General features: G+C 39.1%; 1 long non-coding RNA gene across 1 annotated transcript in view; it reads right to left on the bottom strand.

Moving 5' to 3' along the window:
• Positions 1-27,002, bottom strand: part of LOC108299391 — a 435,824-nt gene that overhangs the window by 406,139 nt on the left and 2,683 nt on the right. The window contains exon 2 of the long non-coding RNA XR_005198934.1: positions 16,361-16,440. This is a non-coding gene — a long non-coding RNA (uncharacterized LOC108299391). The remainder of the gene's footprint in view (positions 1-16,360; positions 16,441-27,002) is intronic.

Genomic DNA, 27,002 nt, shown 5'->3' with positions numbered 1-27,002 from the left:
TATAATATCCATCAAGTTTCTCCTTAAATTTTTCTAGAGCAAGACACTGATTACCTTATACCACATGCCTATGAGAATATTATTCCTTGGGTACAGACTAAATCTTAGTGTCCCCTTAACTTCTTCCCATTGATGCCAGTTCTTTCCTTTGGGGGACCTAGAAAAATCCTAATCCTAATTAGTTTTACAAATTTAATTGTAAAGATTTATCTTCAGTCAATCTTAATTTTCTTCTTATTTCAGATTGCTATCTAGTTATAATTTAGAAATATATACCTTTCTCTTTTATAGACAGGAAAAAAATGTAATCATAAAGTCCAATGAAATTAATAGCTTTAGTTATAACTTTGATGCTCAATTATTAATCCACACTTTTTCATACACAATAGCATTTAATCTACACTTTTTCCATACACTACAGCACCACAAATGTTTGAAAATAGATACCAAGTCCTTTATAGTGAATAATGCCATTTTTCCCTAGCCAGAGCCTGTTCATTCCCCTACTAGTAACCATATTGAATTTTCCTTTAGCATCACATTTTTCTCACTTCAATCCATGTGGTAGTTTGCAGGGACTGAGGGTTCGTGTGCCTGGAATGACTATGTAATACAGGTCTGCCAAGAGATACATATAAATTTCCTATCCCAACACTTATTTTATAACTGGGCATCTGAGGAAAGCTAAATCAATTAGATGTTGTTCTGTTTTTTTTTTTAATTGACAAATACAAGTTATATATATTTCATGTATATACATGAGTATAACATGATATTCTGATACATGTAAACACTGCAGAATGATTGACTCAAGCTAATTAACATGCTGATCCCCTCACATGCTCATTTTTTATTTTGTGGTTAGAACACTTGAAATCTACTCTTTCAGCAATTTTCAAGTATACAATACAATATTATTAACTATAGCTACTATGCTGTACAACAGACCTCTATGATTTATTCCTCCTAAGTGAAACTCTGTGCCCTTGAACAATAGACCGCCAGTCCCTCTTCCCACCACCCCCAATCCAACCCAGACCCTGGTAACCACCAGTCTACTCTGCTTTCGAATCTGACTTTTTAAAATCTTACATACAAATGCAGTATTCATCTTTCTAAACTTGGTTTATTTTACCTAGCATGATGTCAACCAGGTTCATCTATATTGTTGCAAATGACATGACATGATTTCCTTCTTTTAAAGACTGATTCGTATTCATATTCGTGTGTGTGTGTGTGTGTGTGTGTGTGTGTGTGTGTGTGTGTGTAGCACTACATTTTCTTTATCCTTTCATCCATTTAAAGATACTTAAGTTGATTCCATATCTTAGCTATTATGAAGTATGCTACAATGAACACAGGAGTAAAGGTACCTCATCTCTTCAAGATACTCTTTTAATTTCCTTTGGATATATATCCAAAAGCAGAATTGCTGGATGATATGATAGTTTTACTTTTAATTTTTTTTAGGAAACTCCATATTGTTTTTCACAATGGGTATACTAATCTATATTCTCATGAACAGTATACAAGGGTTTCTTTTCCTCCATAACCTTGGCAATACTTGTTGTCTTTTGTTTTGTTTGTTTTGTTTTTAATAAATGCCATTCTAACAACTTTGCGATTATATATCACTGTGGTTTTAATTTGCATTTCCCTGATGATTGGTGATGTTGAGCATTTTTTTCATATATGTGTTGGCCATTTGTATGTCTCCTTTTGAGAAATATCTGTGCAGATCCTTTGCCCATTTTTTTAATCAGGTCATGCATTTGAGTTTTTACATATTTTGGATATTGACCCGTTATCATATATACTTTGCAAGTATTTTTTCCCATTCTGTACGTTATTTCTTCATTCTGTTGTTTTCTTTGTCATGCAGAAGCTTTTCAGTTTGGTGCCATCCCATAAGTCCATCTTTACTTTTTCTTTTTTTTTTTTTTTTTTTTGAGACGAAGTCTTGCTCTGTTGCCAGGCTGGAGTGCAGTGGCACAATCTCAGCTCATTGCAACCTCCACCTCCTGGGTTCAAGTCATTCTCCTGCCTCAGCCTCCCAAGTAGCTGGTACTACAGGTGCATGCTACCACGCCCAGCTAATTTTTGTATTTTTATTAGAAATGGGGTTTCATCATGTTGGCCAGGATGGTCTCAATTTCTTGACATTGTGATCTACCCACCTCAGCCTCTCAAAGTGCTGGGATTACAGGTGTGAGCTACCATGCCTAGCCAATTTTTACTTTTGTTGGGGTCATATCCAAGAATTAACTGCCCAGATCAATGCCAAGAAGGTTTTTCCCTATGTTTTCTTCTAGTAGTTTTACAGTTTTTAGCCTTACACTGAAGTCATTCTTTAATTTGTTTTGAGTTGATTTTTGTATGTGGGGAAGATGTGCCCAATTTCATTCTTCTATATATGGATATCCAGTTTTCTCAACACTATTTGTCAAAGAAACTATCACATCCCTATTGTGCATTCCTAGTATTTTTGTCAAAGATCATTTAAATGCAAATATGTGGATTTACTTCTGAGCAGTTGTGTTCCGTTGGTCCATATGTCTGTTTTGTGCCAGTACCACACTGTCTTTATTACAATAGCTTTCCAGTAGATTTTGAAATCAGAGAATTGGAATGCTTCCAGCTTTGTTCTATTTCCTCAAGATTTCATTGACTATTCATGGTCTTTTGTGCTTCCATATGAATTTAATAATTGTTTTTTTCTATTACTGTGAAAAACTTCATGTAATCTTGTTGGGATTGCATTGAATCTGTTGATTGCTTTGAGTGGTTTGGACATTTTAACAATATCAATTCTTCCAAACCATGAACACAAGATACCTTTCCATTCATTTGTGTCTTTTAAAATTTATTTTGTTAATGTTTTATTAGAGTTTTAGGATTTTCAGAATACAGGTCTTTGATGCCCTTGGTTAAATTTACTGCTAAATATTTTTATGCTATTGTAAGTGGTATTGTTTTCTTAGGTTCTTTGGGGGATAGTTCATTGTTAGTATATGGAAATACTACAGATTTTTATATATTGATTTTTGTGTCCTGCAATTTTACTGAATTTGTTTCTCCAACTATTCTATAAGTGACAAGTACTCCTAAATATTCACTCTCTCAATCAACTCATCTCTTGACTTGCTCCCCTGGAAATGAGCTTCATAAACTATGTTGCCCAGAACTAAACCCAAAATATAAAATGTCCTCTGAGTAGTACAATAAATATTGACCATTACTAACCTGGATAAAATAATTATCACTGCAGCTCAATATTCCATGAATAATATTGTGATGGTTAATTTATGTGTCAACTTGCCTAAGATACAGTCCCAGTTGTTTGGTCAAATCCCAGCCTAGATGCTGCTATGAAGGGTAGACTTTGAGTGAAGCCAATTACTCTCCACATTGTGGGTGGGTTTCATCCAATCAGTTGAAAGTCTTAAAAGACAAGACTGAGGTCCCCAAAAGAGGAAGGATATCTGCCTACAGATTGCCTGAAAACTCAAGACTGTAATACTGACTCCCACCAGAATTTCCAGCCAGCCTGATTTCATTTTTGACAATCCTGTGAGCCAATTCTTGCGTGTGTGTGTACATGCGTGTATATGTGTGTCACCTATTGGTTCTGTTTTTCTCTGGAGAGTCCTGACTGATACAAATAAAAATATGTCAAATTCTTTCCAGCTCTCAGGCAATGAAGGCACTCAGTTCTTTTAGTTTCATGAAAACTCCCCATCATCTGATACTTGCTCAATTCATTGTTTTAAATTAAACTTGTTATATTTTGCATGCATGCCTACCACCGTAATTTCCATCAATTGAGATATTTTTGAAAAAGTTTCCTTCATCTAGTATATTTGTAAAGGTCCCCAGGTTAGGGCTTATACACATTTGATAAGAAGGCTTTGATCTCTTTATCCTAGTAATTAGAAAAATGTTCATTAAACTATGGTTCATATTGAAGCCCTCTTGGACACACTTGAGGCTCCCATCGATCTGTATGCTACTGTGTGAGTTCTTTAACCAGTTGTTAATCCACCCAACAAGATTATCACTCAGCCCATACTTCTCCCTCTTGCCTACAAGAATATTATAAAAGTTTCCAATGAATACTTTGCAGTAATAAAATAGTTTATGTTCAATAAATTTCTTCCATTTTTCAGTCTAATAACCCATGCAAAAATAGATACTTTAACATAAATTATTGTCTAAAGATGCATTCTGACCCTAACTCATCACTGTTTACTCTAGTGAAGAGTTCTCATAAACAAGTCAACTAGAATTTTGCCACAATGCCACCAAATTATTGTCTTAGTGAGCGTTTGTTCTTATGTAGTTTTAAAGATTAGAAGTAGGTTCCTTAATTACATCTGCAAATATTTTACATTAATTAATTTTAAATTGACAATAAAATTATATATATTTATTATATACAAAATGGTGTTTTGAAGTACATATATGCATAGTGGAATAGTTGACTCTAGCTTATGAACATATCCATTACCTCACATGGTTATCGTTTTTGTGGTGAGAGCACCTATAATACACTATCTTAGCATTTTTTGAGAACATAATAAATCATGATTAGCTAGAGTCACCATACTGTACAATAGATCTCTTGAATTTACTCCCCTATAACCACAATTTTGTAGTCTTTGACCTGCAACATCCCAACCTCTTCCCAATTACCCCAGCCTCTGGTGATCACCATTCTACTCTCTACTTCTGTGAAATCAACTTTTTTAGATTCCACATATGACTAAGATCATGAGGTATGTGTCTTTCTCTGCCTGGCTTATTGGCTTATTTCACTTAACATCATGTCTTCCAGGTTTATCCATGTTGTCACAAATGACAGGATTTCCTCCATTTTATATGTATTCACATACACAGTATTCCATGGTGTATATATGCCACATTTTCTTTATCCATTCATCCACTGATGAACACTTAGGTTGATTCTCTCTCTTTGTTATTATGAATACTGCTGCAATGAACATGTATGTGTAGATATCTCTTTGACATATTGATTTCACTTATTTTCATATTTTTTCATTATCTTACAAAATACCTGATCAAAGAATGAATAGTTTCTCTCATTTGAAGAAGCAATGCGCTTCTCACCTTCAATTCTTTTTCACTCATGTTAGTTTCAATCTTTAAAACTGGGCAAAGTAAAAAGGCAAGTAACAAGCAAAAAATAATATAATAAATAAAATAGACAAATGACTTTTGTCTTTGTTCTATTAAAAAGTGCATAAAATTGGATATTTCAACCATTGAAACTTCAAAAGATAAAGGAAAAAGGACATGAATAGATAATTCATGAAAGAGGCAATACACCTGGATTACAGAACATGGGAAAGGCCGTAAATTCATAATATTCCAATTTTAGGGAAGCTTTGTCTATCAAATTAGCAAGTCTTTTTCTAAACATATTATACAATGTTGATGGTGAAATTATTGCCTATATATTCACATATGCATACATTGTGTAATGACAGATATTGATAACAGAAATACAACCTGCCCCTATTCTTTTGCAAAGCTATGTATCACTATTCACAACTTCCCAAAGAAATGCTTATAATGCAGGAACATATCTAGTTACAAATATTTTATTGTATGTATATCCATAATTAAGAAGAGATAGAAACTATAAAATTACAAATAAGAAATATTAATTATGGCTCACCATTATAATAGAATCCTATGCAACCATTAAAATAATAGTAATAATTTGCTATGATAAATTTTTAATTATAATTTTTGATTTAAAAAAGAAAATGTATATATTCTACATTGTAACAACTACGTAATAAAATCAGCAAAACTCTTTGCTGACTAAAAGGCCAAATACACCAAAATTATTATGGTTGCAAAAGACTAGATGACAATTTTGCTACTTCTGCTTTTCTATATTTCTAAAATTTCTTTTATAAGTAAAGAAATTTTTATAAGTAAAATGACTTTTATAAGTAAAAGAATACCAATAGGTTTTATTTTTGAAACAGGATTGAGCAGTTTTTTTTCTTCAAAATCAACAAAGTTTGGGCATCTTTTTTACAATAGCCATTTAGATAGTCAAGAAAAATCAAGAGAGTGATACAACTTATTTGATAATGACATGATCTGTAAGACCTAAAAAACAAGTTAAAAAAAAAAAAAAAAGCCTTCCTCCTACCTCTCCCACCAAAAAAAAGAAAAAAAAAAAAAAAAAAAACTTTCTTAGTTCTGTTCTGTCACAGGTTCTTTATGGCCATACATAAAGATATTGTAATTACTCCTCAAAAGGTTAGCACTCAAGATTTTCAGTTATGAATCAGTGATTATGGCTAGCTGATAGCAGAGCCTTCAGCTTGCAAGACTGATCGATATTGTTGGGGCAGTTCATAGAAGGAGAAGATAAGGTACCATGTGTAAAGCAACTGACTTCTTCACTTTTGAAATGCATCCCTGTGAGTTTGGAACGAAGAGTTCATCTGAATGCAGTACATGTCAATATACACTCAACACTTTGTATTCCTTTAATGAAAACCAGGCTCTCAGGACAAATATCATTCTGCACTTAGGAGGAATGAGCCAAGCTATTCTGATTTGGGGTTTACAATACATTCAAGGTGTCCTTGAGTATTCCTACAGTCATCCAATTATAAAAAGACATTAGATGTTCAATATTTTTAAATGGAGAAATGCATGTTATGAGGTAAGAAAAAAAGCAATTTGCACACCAAAGGAAGAGAGAAATTCAGATTGCACTATGATCGCAGCATCTGATATTTATTAATAAAAGTATTATACATTGACAGTGAGACAACTACAGCCAAGATGCCACACTTTTAGAAACTAAGGCAATTTTCCAGATCCTATCTGTAGGGTTAGATAAGGGCTGTAAGAGGAACAGGTATATGAGAAGAGGCAAGTTAGCACAGAGGGGATTTCTCTGAAAGATGCCTGAAAGGACTACAAGCCAAGGAAGAAAAATGAGGATGGAGGACAGGAAAGACTGACTTGCATGGAACGGGCCAGTGAGTCAGAGAAAAAGTGACTGATGGACAACATGGTCTGGAGAGCAAAGCAAGGCACAAAGCTTAGAGGTGGTAAGATAGAAGACTCCAGGAAAGGTAGTACATTCATTCCATTTCTTCCATAATGTAGAGGGATGTCTCTCTTATTCCCTAAAGGCTTCAAACTAAAATAATGAAAATTTATGACTAAATTTTAAGAAATTTTGAGAAATCACTCAAATTTGTGACTCACATGTTAAAGGCCTATTCATTACATGTTATCTTCCAGTGATTGAGTGATAAGTGACTGTTAACTTGCTTTTCAATGAAAGGAACAAAGGATGAGCTTTAAACCTATGAATTGTCTCAGCCAATGTAAACATTTTTACTACTTTCTCTTCTCCAATACTACCCAATTCTTCATGATCTTTCTCCTCTGGAACCCTGTCCCCAGACTTCACTCTGCTTCCCGTTGTGAATGACAACCTCTAATCAAGGGTTTAGCTAATGCCGAAATTAGTACAGCTGAGAGTGTAGTTTTAGTGTAGTTCTCAAATTGTGCCTAATTTGAGAATTTGGACAAATCAGTAACTTGGAACACAGTTGTCTTAATCTGCTCAGGCTGCTATAATAAAATGCCAGAGGTTGAACAGCGTGTAAACAACAGAAATTTGTTTCTTACAGTCCTGGAGGCTGGGAAGTCCAAGATCAAGGTGCCAACAGATTCAGTGTCTAGTGAGGGCCCTTTTCTGATTCATCAATGGTGTCTTCTAATTGTGTCCTCACATGGTGGAAGGGGAAATAAAGCTCCCTTAGGCCTCTTCCATAAAACAGCACCAAACCCATTCATGAAGCCTGTGCCCTCATGATCTGATCACCTCCCAGATATCCCACTCCCAATACCATCACCTTGAGGGGTTATGGTTTCCACGTATAAATTTGGGAGAGTTCACAAACATTTAGACTACAGCAACAGTCATCAGATTTAAATGCTCAGATGTAAGACTCACTGCTTTGAGTAACTCAAAATTGACTTCTAAGTCTATGTTGATTGTGTGACTTTTTCTGTTACAAATATATAGAATTCTCTGGGTGAGATTATTTTCTTCTCACAGTGTTTTTCATGCCCTTAAATGCCTTTTTTTGTATGGATTTATTAGAAAGAAATGTAAATATTATATTCACCAATAATGAAGCAATCCGAAAATATGTGTTTGTAAATGTAAGGCAATAAGAAGTAAAATAGCATTACCTATGGGGCATTCTTGCCTTTAAAATGCTTAACTTGAATCTAATCATGGGGAAACAATCAGGGAAACCCAAATTCAACCAGGCAACTGGACCTAACTCTTCAAAAATGTGTTATAAAAGACCCTTAAAAAGCTGACAGGAGAATCATTCCAGAGTGACAGAAACTAAACAAATCTGACAACTAAAAGTAAGGTATGATCCGTACTCAGATTACTATATTGAAAAAGAAAAACTAAAGGATTTACAAAAAGAGCTGGAAAATCTGAATAGAAATTAAATATTATATGATAATAATAATGTATTGATGTTAAATTTCTTGGTTGTGATCATTTGTTGTGCTTATATAGAAAAAAATGCCTTTGTTCTTAGAAGACACATGCTGAACTATAAAGATGACGGTTTCAACTTCCTTTCAAATAGTTTAGAAAAAAAGGAAAAAGAGAGTGTAAACAAGATATATGTAGGCATATGCATATATATAAACATAGATACATATGTATACATATAGAGAGAGACTAACGTGGCAAAATGTTAACAATTAACTGAGCGTATATTGGTGATCATAGTATTTACCATTTTTTCTGTTTTTCTGTTTTTAATTTTCAAAATTAGGTTGGCTAAAAGACATGCAAACAAATACGTGATGCTGAGTTATAATAGGGCAAGATTAGGGTGTTCAAAATCTGGGTTTTGCACATGGCTCTGACAAACCTATTTTAGTTACCTTGGGAAGGTAGCCTAAGTTCTCAGGGCTTTTGTTTCTTCTTCTGCAAAGTGAGACAGATGAACAAAATAATCTCCAAGGCCCTTTCCTGCAATATGAGTATGCATTTGAAAATAAAAATAGTCACATGTCTATGCATAGCATATGAATGTATGTTGACATATGCAGATAGCATAATAAAATTGCCACTTCTCTATATCACTCCATAGTAATTTCAAAATTTAGAAATTATCTCTCCACAGCACCTTGGCTGTCTTAGTCCATCTTGTGTTGCTATAAAGGAATACCTAAAGCTGGGTAATTTGTAAAGAAAAGAGGCTCACAATACCGCAGACTGTAATGGAAGCATGGCACCAGCAGCATCTGTATCTGGTGAGGGCTTCAGGCTGCTCCTACTCATGGCAGAATGTGAAGGGGAGCCAACGTGTGCAGAGATCACATGGTAAGAAAGAAAGCAAGAGGCAGGGGGAGATGCCAGGCTGTTTTTAACAAACAGCTCTCATGAGAACTAACAGAGTGAGAACTCACTCACTTCCCCTCCCTCAGAAAAGGTATTAATCTGTTCATGAGAGATCCATCCCCACGACCCAGACATTTCTGATATAGTTTGAATATCTGTCCCTGCCCCAATCTCATGTTGGATTATAATCCTCAGTGTTGGAGGTAGGGCCTAGTGGGAGGTGACAGAATCATGTCACCTCCCATGGAAGTGGATTTCTTATGAACGGGAATGGTTTAGCACCACCCCCTTGCTGCTGTCCTCTTGAAAGCCAGTGACTTCTCTTTCAAAATCTAGTTGTTTAAAAGTGTGTAGTACCTCACTTTCTCTCTCTCTTACTTCTTGCTACTCTCACCATTGAGACAGCTGCTCCCCCTTAGCCTTCCACTATGACTGTAAACTTTCTGAGACCTCTCCAGAAGCAGATACAAATGTTATGCTTCCTGTACAACCTGCAGAACCATGAGCCAATTAAACCTCTTCTCTTATAAATTACTCCGTCTCAAGTATTTCTTTATAGCAATGCAAGAATGACCTAACTCAAAAAATTGGTACCAGGAGTGGGGCATTGCTATAAAGATACTTAAAAATGTGGAAGCAACTTTAGAACTGAGTGACAGGCAGAGGCTGGAAAAGTTTGGAGAACTCAGAAGAAGACCACAAAATGAGAAAAAGTTTGGAACTACTTAGAGAATGATTAAATGGTTGTAACCAAAATGCTAATAGTTATATAGACAGTGAAGTCCAGGCTGATGAGGTCTCAGATAGAAATTAGGAACTTATTGGGAACTGGAGCAAAAGTCACTTTTGTTATACCTTACCAAGTAACCTGGCTTCAATGTGTCTATGCCCGAGGGATCTGTGGAAGTTGGGGCTTGAGAGTGATAACCTAAGGTATAAGGCAGAAAAAAAAAAAAAAAAAAAAAAAAATTCTAAGCAGCAGATGTGGCCTCACTTCTTCTTCTTCTTTTTTTTTTGTTTTTTTTTTTAAGAAACGGGGTTTCACCAGGTTGGCCAGGCTGGTCTCAAACTCCTGACCCCAGGTGATCCTCCCACCTCAGCCTCCCAAAGTGCTGGGATTATAGGCGTTTCTTCTAACAGCCTATGTGAATATGTGGAAGCAAAGGAATAACTTGAAGTTGGAAGCACAGCATAAAAGTTTGGAAAATGTGCAGTCTGGTCATGTGGCAAAGAATGAAAGGCTTTTTGCGGAAAGGAATCCAAGCAGGCTGTGGAGCAACAACTTACTAGCAAGATTTGCATAAACAAAAAAAAGTCATATGCTGATAGAGAAAACAATTGGGGAAAGGTATCAAACGCATTTTAGAGACCTTCGTGTCAGCCCCTCCCATCATAGGCCCAGAAGCCTAGGAGAGGAGAATGGTTTTGGGGGCTTGACCCAGAGCCCTGGTGCCTTGTGCAGCCTCAGAACACTGCTCCCTGCATCGTGGCCACAGAGTTTGTGCCTAGATTTCAGAGGATGTATGGAAAAGCCTTGGTGTCCAGGTAGCCTGTTGCAGGGGGAGAGCCCTCAGAGAGAAACTTTACAAGGGCAGCGCGTAATAGAAATGTGGGGTTGGAACTCCCACACAGAGTCCCCACTTGGGCACTGCCTAGCAGAGCTGTGAGAAGACAGCCACCATTCTGCAGACCCCAGAATGGTAGTTTCACCAACAGCTTGCACCCTGCACCTAGAAAAGCTGCAGACACTCAACATGGTGAGAGCAGCTGCAGGGGCTGAACCCCTGCAAAGCCACAGGAGAAGAGCTGTCTAAGGCCTTGAGAGCCCACTCCTTACCCTAGTGTACTCTGGATGTGGGACATGGAATCAAAGGAGATTATTTTGGAGCTTTAAGATTTAATGACTGCCCTGCTGAATTTCAAACTCCAGTGGGGCCTGTAGCCTGTTTCTTTTGGCTGATTTTTCCCTTTTGAAGAGGAAATGTTTACCCAATGCCTAGACCTTCATTGTATCTTAGAAGTAAATAACTTGTTTTTTATTTTACGGGCTCATACCTGGAAGGGACTTGCCTTGTCTCAGATAAGACATTGGACTTTGGACTTTTGAGATAATGCTGTAATGAGTTAAGACCCGAAGGGACTGTTAGGAAGGGGATGACTGTACTTTAAAATGAGAGAAACAGCAGATATTGGAGGGTCAGGGCAGAATGATATGGTTTGATTATTTGTCCCTGCCCAACTAGCATGTTGAATTGTAATCTCCAGTATTGGAGGTGGGACCTGGTGGGAAGTGATTGAATCATGGGGGTGCATTTCTCATGAATACTTTAGCAACATCTCCTTGGTACTATCCTTGAAAAAGTCAGTGACATCATGGAAGATCTGGTTGTTTAAAAGTGTGTGGCACCTCTCTGTCTCTCTTGTGCCTTCCTGTTCCTACCGTGTGAGACACCTGCTCTCCCTTCACCTCCCACCATGAGGTAAGCATTCTGAGGCCTCCCCAGAAGCAGATGTCAGTGTTGTGCTTCCTGTGTAGCCTGCAGAGCTGAGCCAATTAAACTTCTTTTCTTATAAATTACCTAGTCTCAGGTATTTCTCTGTATCAATGCTAGGAACAGCCTAACACAAACTCTCATTAGGCCCCAACTCCAACTTCACCTGATGGACATTTTTCAAGATCACAAAACAGTTTCTAAGACCATTAAGAAGTAAACCAATTTGGCCAATACCTTTGATCTTTAAAACAAAAATAAAACACAGCAAAAGCAGCAGCTTCCAAATTAAAAGCATATATATGTGATTTCTATGTTTTTAGAAAATGCAAGAAGGCAATACAAATTCTCTACCAAAACAAAAATTAAAGTCAAGAAAAGCTCTTCACATTTAGTTATATCTAACTATATGCTTTTGTTAATTCTGATTTTTTTGCCATGGCCATGAATTATCCTTACAAATAAATTTAACATGTTAAAAAGAAAATAAAGTCTCTACATAAAAGAGATTTACTATTTCCCTCTGCTTGATATGAAAAAAAAAAGCTCTAGGACTCCCATAAACTGAGTTGATAAATATATTGACATCCATAAAATAATTCTGTATCTGGAATTTTCTGAAACATGAGAAACTACAATAAATTACATGGAAGTGTAGTCATTCTTCCCACCAACAAGTTGGTTCTCTGCTTGCTTTTCACAATTCTTGGTGACTTGTGTTGGCGCTGTTATGAACCCACTAAAGCACCGGGGAAAAAAATGTTTGAGTTCCAACATGTGGATACTTGATACTTGACCTAATGAGATATATGGATGTAGCAGAATAAAGTATTACTCTAACCTGCTCTCCATCGAGGGGAATGAAGCTCACCCTCCCTCTCAATCTCACCTTATCACTTCTTCCCCTCAATTTTTTTCACCTCTACAATGGCCAGCAAGAAGAAAAAAAGCCATAAAAAGATTTTTACTTGTCCACATTGACAGCATGTCCTTAGAAACATTTCAAGTGCAATCTAAATGAGGTTTTTCTTATTTACTTTACCATTGTGACTGTTCACTTATGCCAGCACTGAGCACACTCACACAGGGAGGGGAGCACTACACACTGGGGTCAGTTGGGGGGAAATAGGGGAGGGACGGTGGGGGGTGGGGAGCTGGGGAGAGATAACAAGGGGAGAGATGCCAGATGTAGGTGATGGGGAGGAAGGCAGCAAATCACACTGCCACATGTGTACCTATGCAACAATCTTGCATGTTTTTCTCATGTACCCCAAAACCTAAAATGCAATAAAATAAATAAATGGGAAAAAATAAAAATAAAAAAAAAAGAAGTAAGGCTTGTCAAGGCAGCTTTCTATCTGAGCTCCTACTTCTCCATTTGGGCCAACATGGGACCCAGAATCTTGTCAGGAAAAGTCAAGGACAGTCCACTCAACCAGGCACTCAACAACAGAGTGTTAGTAAAACAAAATGATATCTTACAAGCCATATACTGAAATAAAACTCACATGTACACACTAACATAAAACCACTAATAGGAAGTAGACAGTGTTTCCTAACTTCAATACCCAATTCCCCCTCATCCAGCAAATTGTCTCTCCTCTTCTTCACCTGGGATTCTTCCAGGCCATGCCGGTCCTCTTCTTCCCGTCTCTTGAATAGCTTCAGCATGCTCATCCCTAAGAATTGTCCCAAGGGCTCGGGCTTTCATCTACAAATCCTAAATACTAACTTTAAGTCCTGAATCAGCCTTACTGACTTATCCAGGATGCTTCTCTCTTACCAATATGCTGTGCAAAATGTGCAAAATGTTAGCAGTTACTTTTCCTAATAACAGGAACGACTGCTAGACGCTGCAGCCACTCACACACTTTTTTGCAGGTGCTATGTAGATTCGCCTATCAATATCATAATCAATATCCTGCATGGTGTGACAATGAGAAGAGCACTTTTTTTGGTGGGGGGAGACGAAGTCTCACTTTTGTCCCCCAGGCTGTTGTGCAATGGTGTGATCTTGGCTCACTGCAGCCTCAGCCTCCCAGGTTCAAGCAATTCTTCTGCCTCAGCCTCCCAAGTAACTGGGACTACAGGCTCCTGCCACCATGACCGGCTTATTTTTGTATTTTTAGTAGAGATGGGGTTTCACCATGTTAGCCAGGCTGGTCTCGAACTCCTGACCTCAGGTGATCCGCCCACCTCAGCCTCCCAAAGTGCTGGAACTACAGGCAGGAGTCACCTCACCCAGCCGAGAAGAGCATTTTAAACCCCTGCTGCTGTGAAACATAATTTCTTATTTGACCATCATTGAATAATATTATGAAATTCTCTGAGTAATATTCCCTCAAGAGCAGCAGCAGTCTGGGAATATCACCTACAAGTATCATCTAATCTATATGGGCTACACTGGCATGCACCCCCACCCCAACTGCTGTATGACCCATTTTGTGTCATGTAGGCTGCCTGACATGCCCACGTATTCCCACCATTCTCTTATTCTCATGAGCATTGTTCCCTTCTCCACCGACTCTCCTCCCATCAGCTCAGGTACTGTAAGTTTGGAATCTCAATACGGAGAGATGACTCACCCCTGCTTTAGAGATATGTCTAAGTCACTAACATGACTCTAAGACCATCAAAACATTCAGCCCAAGTTCTCCCCTACTCCTTAAAACTTTCCATAAAACACGTCACTCCACTCAACACAGGAGAATACTTGGGTATATCTCGCGTAAGTCCTCATTCTCATATCACATCTATATAAAAGGCAGAAAAATTAAAGGTCCTCCCACTGTCCGCGAGCAACCTCTGGTCTACCTCAAACACAAGTAGAACCTAATGCCCAAAACACAGATGGTATTTAAGAAAGAACAAACATAGTAACCTTTCCCGTCATATGCAGCTGGCTACAGCAGAGGAGCAAACGCAAAGAGTGTGGCCCCGTGGATGGGGGGGAAGTGCTGAAATTCAAAAAAGGTATCTTGTCTACAGCAGTATTTAGCAGCTGAGAATCACAACACCTAATAGTTCATGTAAACAAAACAGTTGGAGCAGTTTGGAAAATAAGCAGTAACTGCAATCAATTGCCAAACCAATAGACATGTGGTTTTGACAAACTGCCTCGTTTAGACAGCCAGAGCAGAAATCCAAAGCCAAGAGGTGGTTTAATCAAAGCCAGAGCAGAGGTCATGGCGGGGTTGCAACAGCATCATTATACCTGCAGGGTTTTTACATGGTGCAGTATGTTCTGAACTTTTTTCTTTCATATGTATAGGAACTTGAAAGAAACAAGCCATCTATATTTAATCAATATTTTGATAAGCTATATTAAATAATCACTCTTGCTTAAAGGCCACAGCCAAGTCTCATTAGCCGCTGTGCTTCTGTTCGATTTTTGTTGGCTTACAGGATTTCTTGGCAATTTTCACTAAACTTAGATTAAGGAAAGAGAAACAGGCCCAACTTTTAAATCAGATGAAAATCTTTCGCTCCTGTTCCTTTAGAGCTTTCTTTCTGTTGAATTGTGTTTCCTGACTTAAAATAAGGTCTCAGATGGATACACCCATCATTATTTTAAAAATAATAATAATTGGTTGTTAAGGAATAAAAAGCACAAAGCATGTATTTTATTTCTCTATCATTCCCCTCAACTCAATGGCTATTAAAGGGCAATGATAGTCCCATGGAAACAGGAGCTCTTTTAACTGCACAAGAAAATGCATTCTAAAACCTAAACAAGCTAGCTGCAGCCATATCTTTGTCTGACAACCTGAGTATTCTCTTCACTTAGCCCTGTTCAAAGTAACACACAAAGGACTGCTCTGCAGCCAGGGATAATAGCTGATCCCATAATCTGGCACTAACACTTAGAAAGATTAATTACCCTATTAAAATCTTAGACATGACTAAGAAAATCTTTGTATAAACCTTTTGACTCACAACAAATGCAGCCTTCTTGGTGCCTTCAGTTTGTTACACAATAAAGGTTCTCACCCTCCCTTACTTGTTCACCATTATTCCCGGCATCTTTAGGAATATCCAGACACACATACACAAAAGTGCACTCACATGGGCACACCCACACTGAGCCCACAGAGAGCCGAAGCTGCTTCCCAGTACAAAGGTATAAAGTGGAAGTGTGGTTGGAACAGATAAAGTAAAAACTCCTCCTGTCTATAAATTTGCTGCTACGAAGATTAAGCAGCAGGGAAAACACACTCCGTGATTCAAAGGTTGCTGCTGTGTCAGAACTGGAGGTACCTAAGAAGATTCAGGTTGTAATCCCCACACAAACTATATGCCCAGTATATGGAATGATGAAGAGGGTTAAATTCTTCATGCTTAGCATCAAAGTTTCCCTCTAGAGTATAACACTAGTGATTAGACTTTAGGGACATCTCAACATTTGTTTTATTTCCACACTCACTGTCAGCCTATCATGATTTCCTCTCTTCTTCATGACTTCTTTGTTCTCAGATGTCTTATCTCATTTGCAAGGAGAATCCACTGAAAGCAGAAGACCAAGACACAGGTTATAATTCATTCACGGTCCAAACAAAACATCTAGCCACCTTCATTTTCTCCTATCAATTACAACGCTTCACTGTGTCATCAAACAACCTTGACCAAATGATATCGCGAGAAAAAATTGCTGGAACATTATTGATAGTGCATTGGTTGAAATCCCAGCTCCACCACCTATTAGCTGTGTGAGCCCAGGCAAGTTATCTCCTATCCGTCACATGCTCCATCTGTAAGACGGTGTTGAGAGTTTACACCAAACACATAAGGAAGTGGTGGGATGATGTGAGAGACAGCATGGAAAGTGCCTGCAACAGCACCTAACACGCGATGAGTGATCGGAAAATGTTCACTGTGGGTGTGATTATCACTGCAGGTTGCTCATCACTCCCAGAGTGGTTTCAGCATGTTGTCCAAGCAAGGAGACACTTTAAGATTAACCCGTCTCTTGTATTTTAGAGCTAGTAAGAAAGCAAAGTTTTGACAAAGTGAGCGATGAGAACAAACAAAAATGTTTGTTTTGAACTAGAAAGACCCCAAAACACACTTCACTTATCTTACTCCACCATCCCCACATTCCAAGAGTTAGTTCACTTTATCTATTTCTTCTTATACCATTTTCAGCTCTGGTTTCACCAATTTTCTCAAAGAAACACAAAGAGAAGGATTTTTCTTTTTTTTTTTTAATTGTACTTTAAGTTCTGGGGTACATGTGCAGATCTTGCAGGATTGTTGCATAGGTACACACATGCCATGGTGGTTTGCTGCCTCCATCCCTCATCACCTATATCAGGCATTTCTCCCAATGTTATCTCTCCCCAGCCTCTCCACCCCCCGCTGTCTCTCCCCTAACCCCCCTCCCCGCAACAGACCTCAGTGTGTGATGCTCCCCTCCCTGTGACCATGTGTTCTCATTGTTCAACACCTGCCTATGAGTGAGACGATGCAGTGTTTCATTTTCTGTTCTTGTGTCAGTTTGCTGAGAATGATGGTTTCCAGATTCATCCATATCCCTACAAAGGACATGAACTCATCCCTTTTTATGGCTGCATAGTATTCCATTGTGTATATGTGCTACGTTTTCTTCATCCAGCCTATCATTGATGGTCATTTTGGTTGGTTCCAGGTCTTAAAAGACTTTTCTATTTAAAAACACACAAAAGTGAGAGGAATCCACAAATATAAATTTCAGGAAAGCCCAAAACTGCTCTAGCAGTACTAAGGGATTCTTTGCAGCTTGAGGTTAGTGTAGAGAAAGTTGGTCTTTTTCAGAATTGGCAAATAAAATACAAAATCACGAATGGTATAAATAATATGAACATGAGGAATTTCTTTGGAGGCAATGAAGTTATCTTGGAACTTAAAGAAGAATACCTGGGCTCTCAGGTAACAACTGCCTTCCACTCATTGCTTTCACACAGAGGAGTCAAGAGCTATCTATTTGGGTAGATTCTTGATGAATGTATGACTGCATAGGCACAAGTTCCCAAACACGTCACTGTAGATGCAGATCCCTCACAAAACATTTCTCTCTGGGCCAACAGAAAGCTGAAATTAGTGTTTTACCCTGTTCAGAGCAAGTAAATTCAATCTATTTCTTATGTATATAGGAATATTACTCTTAAAGGAAGAAAATTTCCAAGTGATTAAAATAATATCTAGTAAGGAGGTAATCTGGATGATGGAAATTCTTCATGCACAACATTGTTAAAACTGTGGTTATGGTGTAAATGTGGGTGTCACTGCAAAATTCATATGTTAAAATCTAATCCCCAATGAATTGGCATTAAGAGCTTAGGTCTTTGGGAGGTGCCCTCATGAATAGGATTAGTGCCCTTAAAAAAGAGGCTTGAAGGAGCTTGTTTGTCCCTTCCAACATGCAAGGACACAGTAAGAAAGTGCCATGTAGGAGGCAGAGAGTGACCTTCACTAAATACCAAATCTACTGACACCTGGATTTTGGACTTCACAGATCAAAGAACCAGGAGCAATAAACCTCTGCCATTTATAATACGAAGTCTAGCGGTTTCTGTTGTAGCAGCCCAAATGCACTATGACAGTGACTTTCTTCAGTTCCACATTTCTTGATTTCTCAGCAGTGGCTATTTACCAGTCTCAGACATGCAGAAACTGTTAGCTCAGAAATTATAAAAGCAGAAAGGAGTACACCAGAGGCTTTCTCCAAAACCAGAGGAGACATGAGATTCCAGCAACATGAGGGTCAGAAGGGAACTCAGCACCAAAGCCATGTTTGAAATGTACACCATTCTCTGAAACACATCCACATCACCACTTTTTTGAAATATATTTATTCAAATAGGCTTGAGTTCCAAACTTTAATTCCAAATAAACAGCAACTTGTCACAGAGCCAGGCTCTACCGAAGGTGATCAGTTACTGGTCAAAAATGTCTAATGAAGATCCCTATAGAAAGCACACACAGAAGCCAGGAAAGGTGGTTGGCCTCTGATTACTCCCCAGTATTGGTTTGTTTTCAACTCACAAATCTGGAGCCAGCACTATTTATGGGCAGTTCTCCATTTTAAACGCATCAAAATCTATCATCAGTACCCTCAAACATCTTCAGTCAGAAGGGCAAAATGCCTGCACCTTGCCTACCCAAAACCATATGCAGTCCTTTCTAAAAAGCAGGTTTGGGGAATACCAGAAAGAAATAATTTTGAACATCCAGACTTCCTGCTTACCAGGTCTTCCCTTACCTCTTAAGATTTCCCCTTTAGGCCGGGGGCAGTGGCTCATGCCTGTAATCCCAACGCTTTGGGAGGCCAAGGTGGGCAGATCACCTGAGGTCAGGAGTTCAAGACCAGCCTGGCCAACATGGTGAAACCCCATCTCTTTTATAAAAATATATATGAATAAAAATTTTAAAAAAGATTTCCCCTTTAAACAAAAGAATCATGGTAAACAATCAGGGAATCTTTTCTTATCTTGACTTTGAAGAAAGTTTTACAATCTCCCTGAATCCTTCAGCCTTCTAGAAATCTCTCAATGCCAACTATATGAAATCTATAAAACAAAAAAATCAGCCTCTAACATATGCACTCATTTTTGAGTCATTAAATCACAGAAGCATAGGGCAAGAAGGGACCTTCAAGAACATATCATACAATGAGTGGGAAATCCACCTTTTTATTTGCCCACACCAATCAATTAGCAATGGCTTCCTGGCCCGCAGTGTAGAGCCACATTACAGGCAGCAGGAAAGTGAGCTGATATTTTTATTGGCCATGCCTTCCACGGCCACAGGTGGATGGACTAGCAACTGCTTGTACTTGCCTGCCGTCTCACATCTGATTCAGCAGTTTCATTTCAAATAAAATAATAAAAAATAAAAACATTGAGACCAAAAAATCAAGGAAATTTTCCAAGACCATGCTGCTATTAGTGGTAGGACTTTCAACCCTGAATCTCCTGGATTCTAGTGATTGCTCCACTACACTTAGTGATTTATCCATCATTTGCTTCTTGATTTTTTAGTACTGAACACTGTAGTGTACAATAAGCAACAGTGTACACTGTCCAGTTTGACAGGCAAATCCTCGAAGTTTTGAAATCTGTATGACTATCCTTCTACGAAGTTTTGAAAAATCCCATAATGATAATGTACTCAATAATGCTTCCAAAGTGCCAGACATGCTTCTAAGGGTGTCATACAAATTACGTAATTCTCTAAACATTGCCATTTTACAGACGAGGAAACTAAAGCACAGAGCTTACCTACGTTTACCAGAAGCAGAGCCAGTAAATTGAAAGGTTCAAATGCAGACTAGATCCACAGTCCATTCATATAACTACTCCACTAAACTGCCTCTCTAGCTTCAGGGCAGAAGTTTACTTTGTACACATAAAAATTGTTAGTATTCAATTAAAATATATAATGCTTGACCAAAGACACCACCATAATAGATTTCCGTCCCATGGCTACCATCTGTGGTTATTTACATACCCTGCGTCTCTCCAATCTGTGACTTCTACAGTATTTTTCAATTCTGGCAAACCATTCTGTATCAAGGCATAACTTCTTGACCTAGCCCAGAATAGACAAATTGTGCATGGAACAGCCTTGGCTCCTCACCACCAGCATCTTCCCACACTCTCCCACAGAGAGAACCATGCCCTTGCTTCTAGAACCACTGCTGCCAATGTTATTCCTGTTTACAGAAAGAAAGAGTAGAAGTAGGAGGGAAGATTATGGAACCAAAGATGCTAAAACAGAGTCATCATAACGGAAGTAAAGCAACAGCTGCTGACATTTTCATGGCCAACTCCAACTCTGATTCCCATCCACTCTCCTGACTCAAAACTTCAGCCGCCATGAACGCCAACTCTGCACCAGGCAGTGTATAAGGTAGAAAGGACAAAATGATGAGTAAGCTACTCCCCCTGCACAAAGATACCACCTACTAGAGCAGATGACAGACACATAACAAGATAGAAAACAATGAGTCAAGTACAGAGCTGGGTACCTTCACAAAGTACTACGGGGGAGTGCATGGGTACCTAAATCTGCATCGTCTTGGGGAGTGAGGGTCCAGGACAAGTCAGAGTTTGTTTATATAATCTTACCTTAAGGCTATGTCCAGTTCTGATGTTAAGCTGGAGGGAAATATGGAAGAGCCAACAGTGTTCTCCATTGCTGCAGATGCTCTGTATGGGCTCCTTAGATCTAAGTGCTGAGCCCACCTGGTCCTGCCCCTCTCTATGGAGATCAAACTATTATATTGAAAGAGCACAGTCTTTAGAGTCAGAAAAATCTAAATTTCAAACTTCTGTACAAGCCTTTACTCGCTGCTGATGCTGACTGAGTTATTTAACCTTCCTCGGCCTCAAGTCTTTATTAAATAAACAAAATTCTTATTTTAAGAATTATTATAAAGACGAGATGAGATAACCACTTTTTAAAATGATGAACAGTAACTGAAAAATAGGGAGTACTAAGTAAATGTTACTTTCCTACCTTTCTTATTCATCCTTAATCTCCTTCAGCTATTGCGACTTCTGTGGATCCAAGACAGCAGAGGAATAAAATCGGGTCTGAGCAGAAGCACAGCTTCATCCCGCTAAGTCCCGTACAAGCTCAGGGCCATCTGACTTCATCTTCAATCAATCCTTGTATCTAAAGCATTCAAGATGTGGTCTGGCTGCTTCTAACAGCCTATGCCCAGATATGGAATGGAAGAAATGATCTAAAGTTGGAAGTTACATTAAAAGGGGAAGCAGAGCCTACAATTTGGAAAACTTGCAGCCTAGCCATGTGGAAAAGAAAAAGCACCATTGCCAGAGGAACTCAGGCAGGTCATGGAGCAATCGCTTGTAAAAGAGATTTATATAACTAACAGGGAGCCAAGCGCCAATATCAAGACAATGGAGAAAAGACCTGGAAGGCATTTCAGAGGCAGCCATGCTCATTACAGTCCCAGAGTCCTAGGAGACTGAATGATTTCAGAGGGCAGGCCCAGAGCCCCACTGCTCTACACAGCCTCAGGACACTGTTCCCCACATCCCAGCTGCTCCAGCTCCAGACAAGCTCAAAGGAGCCCAGGGACAGCTCAGGCCTATGCTCCACTATAAAGGGTGCAAGCTGTAAGCCTTGACGGTTTCCATGTGGTGTTAAGCCTGCAGGTGCACAGAGTGCAAAAGTGATGGAGGCTTGGCAGTCTCTGCCTAGATTTCAGAGAATGTATGAGAAAGCCTGGATGCCCAGGCAGAAGCCTACTGCAGGGGAAGAACCCTCACAGAGAAACTCTACAAGGGCAGTGCCAAGGGGGAAGAGTGGGGTTGGAGCCCTCACTTGGACTCCCCAACTGGGGCACTACCTAGTAAAGCTGTAGAAAAGGGAATGCTGCCTTCCAGACCCCAGAATGGTAGATTCACCAACAGCTTGCAACCTCAGCATGAAAAAGCCACAAAGGCAGAGCTGCCCAAGGCCATGGGAGCCCAACCCTCACACTAGCGTGCTCTGGATATGGGACATGGAGTCAAAAGAGATTACTTCTGAGTTTTAGAATTTAACGGCTGCCCTGCTGGGTTTCAGACTTGTGTGGGCACTGTCCTTTTAGCCAACTTCTCCCTTTTGAAATGGGAATGTTTACCAAATGCCGGACCCCCATTGTATCTTGGAAATAAACAACTTGTTTTTTATTTTACAGGCTTGTAGGTAGAAGGGGACTTGCCTTGTCTCAGAGGAGACTTTGGACTCTGGGCTTTTGAGTGATGCCAAAATGAGTTCAGACCTTTGGGGAACTATTGGAACAGGGTGATGGTATTTTGGAATGTGAGAAGGAAATGAGATTTGTGGGGCCAGGGACAGAATGACATCATCTGGATGTTGTTCCCACCAATCTCATGTTGAACTGTGATCCCCAATAGTGGAGGTAGGGCCAGGTGGGAGGTGAGTGGGTCATGGGAGCGTATCCCTCATGAGTGGCTTAGCGCCATCTCCTTGGTGGTAAGAGAGTTCTTGCAAGATCTGGTTGTTTGTAAGTATGTGGCACCTCCCCCTTCTCCCTTCTCTCTCTCTTGCTCCCTCTCTTGCCTTGTGAGATGCCTGCACCCCCTTTACCTTCTTCCACGACTGTAAACTTCCTGATCCCTCTCCAGAAGCAGATGCCAACACTATGCTTCCTGTACAGCCTGTAGAATCATGAGCCAAGTAAACCTATCTTCTTTATAATAAATTACCCAGTCTCAGGTATTTTTATAGCAATGCAGGAATAGTCGAACACAGGCCTCAAAATAACTCATAACCTAACTTGGCCTGTCCCCATCCTGATGGTCACTTTAACCATGCATTAGACAGTAAGATTGTGACAGGAGTCCGCCCAGTAAAAGAACTTTCATTCAGCCTGTTCTCCCACCTCAAAGATGCAAACATAACCACATCTACCCCATCTCTACTAAAAATACAAAAATTAGCTGGGTGTGGTGGTGTGCACCTGTAGTCCCAGCTTCCTGGCAGGCTGAGGCAGGAGAATCGCTTGAACCCGGGAGGTGGAGGTTGCAGTGAACCGAGATGGTGCCACTGCACTCCAGCCTGGCGACAGAGCAAGACACAGTCTCAAAAAAAAAAAAAAAAAAAAAAAAAAAAAAAAACTAAAAAAAAAAAAAAAAAAAAAAAAAAAAATTGGATTACTGTAACAACAAACATTTGTCATTATAAGTCTTCCCTGTGCCACTGAATTTTTCCATCCTAGCTTGGAAAAGATGAGTGCATGCTTTGTGAACCCAGAAACCCATAGCAACAACTGACAATAAACTCATATCCTACGCCGATTACTCTTCATGAATTATTTTATTAACAACTTTGAGTTATGAGATGTATTATTAGGTCCATCTAACCTGTGACAAAAGCTAAAATTGAAGCCCTAAATAACTAATTAACTTGCCCAAGGTCACACAACCAGAAATGATGGAGCTGAGATTTGAACTATGGCATCTTGACAACTGAGCTTGACCATCAGGCTACACCAGGTTCCGTCTTCTGTTTTATAATCCTAGGTCTTAGAGGTAGAATTTGTCTTTCCAGCAAATATTTATTGACCATACACTGTATGCAAGTCACTGCCCTAGTACTGGCAAAAACACAGAGAGAGCTCTGTTTTCATGGAGCTGACTTTCTATTTGGATCAACAGATAATAAAAAACCAGACATATACATAATAAAAGGTCAAGTAGTGATAAATGTTATGAATAAAAATAAAGTAGGGTAAGGGGCTGTAGAGGGAAAATGCTACATAGATAGGGCAGGAAGGTAGTGATTTAGTTCAGTCCTGTGTCTGCAGGTAGGACACGTATCATTATTTCCATCCAGTAGATTAGATAAGTGAGGGACTTAAAAGCTAAGTGACTTGCCCAACATCCCAGAGCTGGCAAGAAATAAAGTATAAACTGAAGCCAAAACTCCTACTCTCTACTCCTTTTTTAGTATGCCATATTTAGTTTGTCTAATAATACTTCAACCTGAAATTACACTTCCATAAACGTGCATTTTTAAGCACAGATAATCCCTATGTACTCATTTTTCCTTGTTGGTCCCAATAAAATGAGATCATCTAATAAAAACCAGAAGGGTTGGGGGGGAAGACATTTTAAAAAAAGACAATCCTCTGAACTCTTGAATAAGAAACTGAAGTGTCCAAAATGAGGTCTCTTGCCATCACTTTTCAACACCTTGATTAATAGCTGATAGCCAGGATGTGCCCCATTGCCATACTCATGGATCTGGCTTTTACCCTTGGAAATATTCCTGATCCAGCACTTCAATTACTCAGGGAAAGAAGAGCCCTGAAAATCAGTACTAGCAGCATTGACATAATATCCAATTCTGCTCTTTTGTTTGAGTAACAAACAAATGGAATTTTGGTGACAAGTTGATTACTCTGCCCTGGGCCGTAAGATATGGGCATTCTAACAGGCTGAATTGCAATTATGTGGTTTTGATGTGACAAATATTAATCAGCTTAAACTCTCTGAAGACTTTTTGGAAAACATCACCCAGTAGGGAGAAATAAACCCCATTCTTCTAACTGATTAAATGTCTTTATGGCTATTTTCTTCCCATGCCTACTTCTTAAAATATTGCCAGGAGAACAGATAATTGACAATTGTGAGTCTCAACTACAAATTGTATCACTTAAAGCAGGCAGTGAAAGACTAAACCTACTTGTACCTGATGAGTGTCCAAACTTTGGACTGACCTTTTCCTAAACTAGGCATTTGCTTAGCCAAAATCAATTAGTCAATTAACCTGAAAGTATTAACCATTAAGTATCTGCTTTGGCAAAAGTACAAATGTAACACAGATGTCAACTGGGGCAATTCTGCCTTTGAGATTCTGATCAAATTGTTTCAAACCTTATTCTAAATGCAGCAGGGAGCCCAGCAAGCCTCTCGGTATTTCTGGGGACTCTTGGGAGGCTCATGTTTTATACTGACATCTTTGGTTCCAATTCTATACCAAAATCCTAATGTCTCACTCGTGGTCATTGTCATTCCCCCCCCAACCCCCCCACCCCCTGCCCCCCACCCCTCTCTGTCTCTCTGTTTTTTGTTTGCTTTTTGTTTTTTGAGATGGAGTCTTACTCCATCACCAGGCTGGAATGCTGTGGCACTATCTCGGCTCACTGCAACATCCCACTCCCTGGTTCAAGAGATTCTCTTGTCTCAGCCTCCCGAGTAGCTGGGATTACAGGCACACTCTATCACACCCAGCTAATTTTTGTATTTTTAGTAGAGATGGGATTTCACCATGTTGGCCAGGATGGTCTCTATCTCCTGACCTCGTGATCTGTCCACCTTGGCCTCCCAAAGCACTGGGATTACAGACGTGAGCCACCGTGCCCAGCCCTCTCTTCCTTTTTTTTTTTTTTTATGTCATCTCATTCATGGGATATAGCCCCTTCTTTTGGATTTTGCAAAAGGACTATTGACCCATGGCCACCGCACATAGCAGACTCTTTACTGAAAATTCCAGGTCACATTGGCTGAAGGTGTGGAATGGTTACTTACAATGCAGCACACACTAGCAGAAGAGAAATCCCTGCTCTTCTTAAAAGACCTGCAGCTATCACGTATCATCATCACTCCATCACGATCACAGAGTTTTTTGTCTTCTATTAAGACTGTCTTCATTTTTGACCATACACACACCCCTAACCTCCCGCTCCTCCTCTCCCTTCTCCACTCCACTTGTCCCTATATGCACCCCAAATGTCCCATTTGATTCTCAGTGAGAGTCATTCAGCTAAGATTTCTCTTGCTTAGACCATCCTGGCCATAACAGCTTTCTTTACCCAACCATAATGGTCAAGCCAAACAATAGCTCTTTCCTGTAAAAGACATTCTTGTGGTCATCAACTAAAGCAAGAGGATTTTCTCCTCTCCACATATGACCAGCTAAGGTTTCCTATCTTGTCAGAGGATAGAGGAAAGAGCATCTCCCACCTTTGACCTGTCTTTGACCTGCAATCATAGCCCGTGATGGTTCTCCTGACCCTTACTTCAAATCCCCCAGTGTCTTTCCCAATGCTAATAGCTCCACGTCACCAGCCATGGTATTTACATCCTAGTAAGGAAGTGCTACCAATATGAACTGAAGAAAGGCTTATAAACCTCATTTGTTAAACCCCCTGACAGGCTTCCAGTTCCTGGCAGATTATGTGCCTACAGAAGGCAATGAAAGTAAAAATCTCCTCAGACCATATTTTTCTTTAGAAACTATTTTCTAATAATGGTATGCACCTGATCAGAGCCTGGTTTGCAAATTTTATTTAGATACATTCAGTCAACTCTGTGAGCAGGTATAAAGAAAACACTTATATCTAATGCTACATACATTTTTAAAAATCTATGTTATGACTATTTTTATAATTTAAAAAAAAATTATTAAAAATGTGTCCTAGAGAAAGTTCTAGAATAAAAATACCTTTCTGATTTTAAAAATTGTGTTTATTGTAGAAAATGTTTTTCAGAAAAGAAAAATCAACAGCAATCTCACAACCAACAGATAACCACTATTCATATTTTGGC

This window comes from Cebus imitator, unplaced genomic scaffold (assembly GCF_001604975.1).
Source record: "Cebus imitator isolate Cc_AM_T3 unplaced genomic scaffold, Cebus_imitator-1.0 Scaffold21, whole genome shotgun sequence".
NCBI classification, from domain to species: Eukaryota; Metazoa; Chordata; class Mammalia; order Primates; family Cebidae; genus Cebus; species Cebus imitator.
The sequence above is the reverse complement of the archived record's forward strand: the minus strand, read 5'-3'. Positions and strand labels throughout refer to the sequence as shown.